Source organism: Aquarana catesbeiana, linkage group LG06 (assembly GCF_042186555.1).
Source record: "Aquarana catesbeiana isolate 2022-GZ linkage group LG06, ASM4218655v1, whole genome shotgun sequence".
NCBI classification, from domain to species: domain Eukaryota; kingdom Metazoa; phylum Chordata; class Amphibia; order Anura; family Ranidae; genus Aquarana; species Aquarana catesbeiana.
In genome coordinates, this window is record NC_133329.1 from 280,061,081 (window position 1) to 280,067,080 (window position 6,000).

The window sequence follows — 6,000 nt, forward strand, 5'->3', positions numbered from 1 at the left end:
GTAACAAAATTTGTAGTGTGGCGCTACCCTCACTAAACTCAATTCACAGAAAAAAAGCTAACACTAATCAAGTCATGTAAAAAGAAGAATAGTGAAAAAACCTTAATAGAACTAACAAAACAGCATTGTATGAAAACCAAGTCAAAAATCATAAAAAAATACAAGTATGTTAATGTGTAAAACACATCTCAAAGTTCACATTGTTTGTTGTTCGGTAACCAAAATACTGAATGGAGTAGTTTAATTTATGTGAAATGTACTAGTCTGCTTGTGACTGTTTATTATTGCTGAATAAAACATTTAGAGAGCACTAAAAGAGTTATTTCTCTTTTATCCAGATGCATATGTGCGGATGAGTATTATGCAGAGAAATATTTGCTCTGGAAGACCTAAAAACAACTCATGATCTAGATGACTGAGTAATATTTCGTCCCAGTGGGGATACAAACACGTTAGACCTGATTTCCCTGTAGAGGTCATATTATGAAGGTGAGCAGGTCTGAGTGACACTGGTGATCGGACTGCACTTCACTGTGTGTAATTTAAAAGAGCAACTCCACTTTTGTAGTGAAAAAAACCACACTCCCCTCTGGGTAATCTACGTACATTGCAAGGATTGTAACACATTTTGTTGCAGATTCCTACCGTTTGTTATTCTGAAGGAATAGCTGTTTGTTTGTCTGTGTCCATGTGTACAGTGAATCTATATAGGCGTGGTTTTATAATTATCAATCAGCTGCTGCACCTGCAGGACTCTAATGATACAAGCTGCAAGGTCTGCATCCCTTTAGATGTGATTTCACATTGAGCGTAGCTCACCAAAAATGACATTTTTGTTGCAGGGGACGCTCAAATTCTGATTTGTATCTTAGTACAGACTTCAGGGAAAATCAGTAGGCCAATCACACAAGCAGGAAATGATGTTTCTGGGAGGCGTTCTGTACACATTCTGTCTACAGAGCACCTCCAGGTAGCCATATTGCATTTTACAGAAAATTAGAGCACTGCAAATTGAAAAGGAAAGGTAATTTTTAATAACATTCAATTACAATATGACTTGTTTTGCAATTGTATACGCTATATTCATTTTTTTTTTTTATTTGCCAATTTCTTTTTTTTCCCCATGAAAGTGGAGTTACCCTTTAACCACTTAAGGAGCGGAAGATTTGCTCTCTTAATGATCAGGCCATTTTTTGCGATACGGCACTGCGTCGCTTTAACTGACAATTGCATGGTCGTGCGACGCTGTACCCAAACAAAATTGATGTCTTTTTTTTCCCCACAAATAGAGCTTTCTTTTCTTGGTATTGGATAACCTCAGCGTTTTTTATTTTTTGCGCTATAAACAAAAAAAGAGAAAAAATTTTGAAAAAAAAAAATATATTTTTTACCTTTTGCTATAATAATAAATATGGCCCCAAAAAATGTAAAAAAACAACATTTCTTCATCAGTTTAGGCCATTATGTATTCTTCTACATATTTTTGGTAAAAAAAAACAAAAACGCAATAAGCATACATTGATTGGTTTGTGCAAAAGTTATAGCGTCTACAAAACGGGATATATTTATGGCAATTTTATAAAATCTATTTTTTACTAGTAACAGCGGTGATCTGGGACACTTTGACACTTTTTTGGGGCCATTGACATTTTTTACAATGATCAGAGCTAAAAATAGCCACGGATTACTGTATAAATGTCACTGGCAGGGAAGGGGTTAACACTAGGGGTTAAGTGTGTTCCCTGGGGAGGTGTAGCTAATCACTAAGAACAGACGATCTCTCTCTCCTCCTCTGACAGAACTGGGATCTGTTTGTTTACACTGACAGTCTCCCATTTTTCCTGTCTCTGGAGTAATCATGGGTGGCTGGCGAACATGGAGTCCACTGGACCCGCTGGTTGGCTCCCCCGCTCACGAATAGATGCGCGCGTGCCCACAAATTGCCGTGTACGCGCCCGACGTACAATGACAGCAATTCACGCAGGGGAGCCAACTGCGGCCGGCAACTAGTTAAAAGGAGTACACACACCTAGTGGACTCACGTGGGCTTTATTATTTTGCTGTCCACGTAGATAACTAAAATACTGTGAACAATCCACGTCTACATTTCATATGTGGACCTTGAGATGTGTTTTACACAACACACTTTGTTGGATTTATTATGATTTTGCCTTGTTTTCATATAGTGCTGTTTTGTTAGTAATATTTACAGGTTTTTATTTTCAATATTATTTTTAGATCACTTAAATATTGCATTTTTTTTTCTGTGAATTGAGTGAGGGTAGCGCTGCAGTACATATTTTGTTACTGATATTAAAGTGTACAGTATAGCCAGACCTTTTTTACCCTTACTGTTTGTTCTGGTAATCAGTCTCAGAACGGTACAGAAAGTGAAATCCACTTTGTTGACTTATCATTGGAACAAGAGGTAAGAGGAGATATTCCAAATGAGGAATATGTTCTGGTGACACTTGTGTAAGAGGGATACCACTTTACTTTTTAGGAGATTTCATCTTTGGCACAGAGGGTGAAACGAGACCTCCCCCAAAAACCAAAGCTTAAAAGAAAAAAATATTTGGGATTTACCTACACTGAAGTTTTTTCAAAAGTTTATTATTTTTAATTTTCTGCATTTATTAAAATAATACCTGATGATCCTGCCAGTATTGAGGAACTTTACATCCCTACTTATTTTTTTAATCCCTTACTTGGGTCCCTGGGTTATCCTCAAAGTACATACACACATGTCCAGTGAATCCAGCGTAGTTCTGCTGTAGTTCATTAATGCACCGCTGCAATCCAAGTCCCACGCCACCATCTTCTTTACTTACAACATCAGGGGGCTGCTGTCCCTTCTGGGTTCCTGCACATGACTCCCTGAGGACGCTCTTATGCTGTGGTGCATCATCAGGGCCCAGCTGCAAGAACCAGCAAGAGACAGCCGGTCCCTTGATACCGTGCAGTGGTGCATTCACTGTAGAGTACTCCAAAGCCTCCTGGGATGCATGACACAGGAGGCTGCAGGTGAATGGGATGTCATTCTCACCTAGGTGAAAATCCCAGAAGTGCCAGGCGGTATTAAGCGAAAAAGATAGTGGTCCTCCAGCTCCCCCACAGAATAATTAAAAATCAGCAGCTACACATACTGCATACTACTTAATAGTTTCCATCAGCATTCAGGTGCTGCCGCCGTCATAGCCTGTAAGGGAAACCGGCAGTGAAGCTGATTCCATACTGCGCATGCATGAAGCGCGCTGTGCTTTCTGAATGGCCCAGCGGTGGGGAAGGAGGCCAAACCTCTGACGTACCTCGCCACGGCTAGGTACGGAAGTGGGGACAGGTACCCGCTCCCCCCTGAAAGGTATCAAACATGGCAACGGAGGGGGGAGGGTGGGAGGAGACAGATAAGCGGAACTTACACTTTTCTGTGGATTCCGCTTTAAGGACAAAATAATAAATTGTTGCAATGATGTTAAGTGGGTGGGGAGGGTGAAAGTCTGCTTTAAGCTCTTTGTGAAAGCATTTTCGGTTATGGAGTGACAACTCTCAGTTCCTGTCTTAGATGGAGACTACAAGTGACCATACTGACATACATTGAGCAGGCTTAGCCCATTGATGTCATCATCAGGAACAAAGTATTTACATTTTTTTTTTTAAATGGCAATTTTTTCATTACACCATGCTTTAGCAAACTAAATACCACTCAGTTTTGGTTCCCGGTTCGAATCCCAGTCAGAACACAACCTTCATGGGATATGCATGTTCTCCCTGTGCTGGCAAGGGTGTGTTCCACATACTCTGGTTACCTCCCACACTCAAAAGGACATGCTGGTAGGTAAGGATGAGCTCAGGCGTAATTGCAACCCACACAGGCAGAGCCCGCCAGGAAGTCGGCACTGCACATCGCTAATCGCAGGCAGTGAGATTTTCTCCCAATCTGCGGTTGCAGAGATCGAAAAATGTCTCACTGCTTGTGATTAGCGCTGTGCAGTGCTGACTTCCTGGAGGGCTCTGCACGTGCGGGTTTGCGAACACGCCGGAGTTCATCCTTACGAAGGATGAGCTCTGGCGTGTTTGCAGAGCCCGCCAGGAAGTCAGCACTGCGCTGCGCTAATCACAGGCAGTGAGACATTTCCCGATCGGGACAATGTCTAACTGCCTGTGATTAGCGCAGCGCAGTGCTGACTTCCTGGCGGGCTCTGCACGTGGGCTGTGCAAACATGCTGAAGCTCATTCTTAATCCTTACTAATAGGTTAATTGTCTCTTGTCCAAATTGAGCCCCATATGTGTGTGTGTGTATGTATGCATGCATGTTAGATAAGGACTAAAGGTGACCTTGGGCATCCTTCAAACTCATCCTCAACCTGAACTCCTACTTTTTTTGTACTCCAATAAACTGTGGGCCGGGTCATTACCCACCCCGCAACTCATTTGAGCTGTGGTCATTGGAGTACAAAAAGCGCCAGTTCAGAAGGCACCCAAACCCATCTCTAATAATGACTGTAGATTGTATTCTCCTTAAGGGCAGAGACTTATGTAAATGTACAGTATGTCAAGTGCTGCGAAACTTGACAGCGCTTTATAAATACCAGTATTAAAATAATATACTTATGGATGGAATGGGAATGTAAGAAAATAAAACGGTATCAGTTTTGATGTAGGCAGTTGATTAAATACCTTACTTGGCAGCCTGTAAATTAAACCGAACATGACACCAGACAGAACACTGAGCACCAGACTGAAAATTCAAGGCTGTCCCCATGTAACAAGGCATACGAAGAAAGGAAGCAAAAACCACCCATTCACATCAGGCCTTTTCATATGAATCTGCACTTTTTGCCAGAGATGAGATCATCTAAAGATTGTTAACTCCTAAGTGGCCTTGACTGCACGACACAATGCGGTGACAAGACAAAGGAAGTGTGTTATGCGCTCTGTAATCCCCTCCCCCCCCAATGTATGGACCTACACCTGCACAGGTAATGATTACACATGGACAAACCACACATATGATATATATAGTATAGAGGGGAAATGCAGTCCTTTGACATATCAATAACAAATAAACAATACAGCAAAAACATTAATAATTAGACAATGTTTCAATGTCATTGCAATGCATTTCTAAGGTGAATACACACAATACAACCATGCATTAGATCAGGTTAGCATAATGACATGACAAGCTTCCCCCAGACATACCTGTACATGCATGATTAAATAGGACCTTCACCATCCCTGTAGGACTATCTTATTGTGTCCTGGTTGAGGATCTGTGAGTGTTTACATTCTCCCCAGCACGTCTTCCATATTGATGCTGTGAACAGTCTGCATTGCTTCCCTGTTTACAATCTCCCAGCCTCAGTCCTTCACTCTTCTCTGTCCCCTGTGCAACAAGGAAGCTAAAAATAGTTCCAGCACAAGCTTTGTGTTCTGTGACAGTCCAAGCACCAAGCACCAAGCTCCAAGCTTGTCCGTGTGTTACACAAGTCCTTGTCAGGAGAAGTGGGATATTTTCTGTCTTATGACCTTGTGGGTTGTAGATCTGCTTTGAATATCAGCTAATGTAACCCATGGAGGAGCTGTGCACAGTATCCCTTATGTCAGATTACTCTAAGCAAGCTTCTTATTTATGGAAACACTTCATTGTGTAAATTCATGTTTTAGAGATTAAAGCAGTATTTAACCCAAATGCAAACATTTATTATATTGCAGCTTACCAATTCTAAGATGTGATGGCTACATTTGTTTTCTTTCTTAGACTTTGTTTCTTCTTTTTCTTCTGGTGATCTGGCCAGGCTGTTGTTTTTCAAAAGAATAAGCTGTCTCTCAAATGCATAGGTTTACAGGGATGAGGCAAACCATTTAACACTGACAAGGGTACTCACAATGGTCAGCTTTTATTCATTCATGTCAAAGAGAAGTATGGGAACCGTTTTTGTTTTTTTTTGCAGAATCATACTTATCTAGGTGGATGCAGCATCGGTCCGATCAAACAC

At 41.3% G+C, this 6,000-nt stretch overlaps 1 protein-coding gene across 2 annotated transcripts in view; it reads right to left on the reverse strand.

Moving 5' to 3' along the window:
- The window catches only part of PLEKHM3 (pleckstrin homology domain containing M3), a 323,563-nt gene extending 317,943 nt beyond the window's left edge, over window positions 1-5,620 (reverse strand). For both annotated transcript variants that reach the window (XM_073633403.1, XM_073633404.1), the window contains exon 1: window positions 5,204-5,620. The gene's annotated coding sequence lies outside the window, so the exon portion shown is untranslated. The remainder of the gene's footprint in view (window positions 1-5,203) is intronic.
- Window positions 5,621-6,000: the final 380 nt, after the last annotated feature.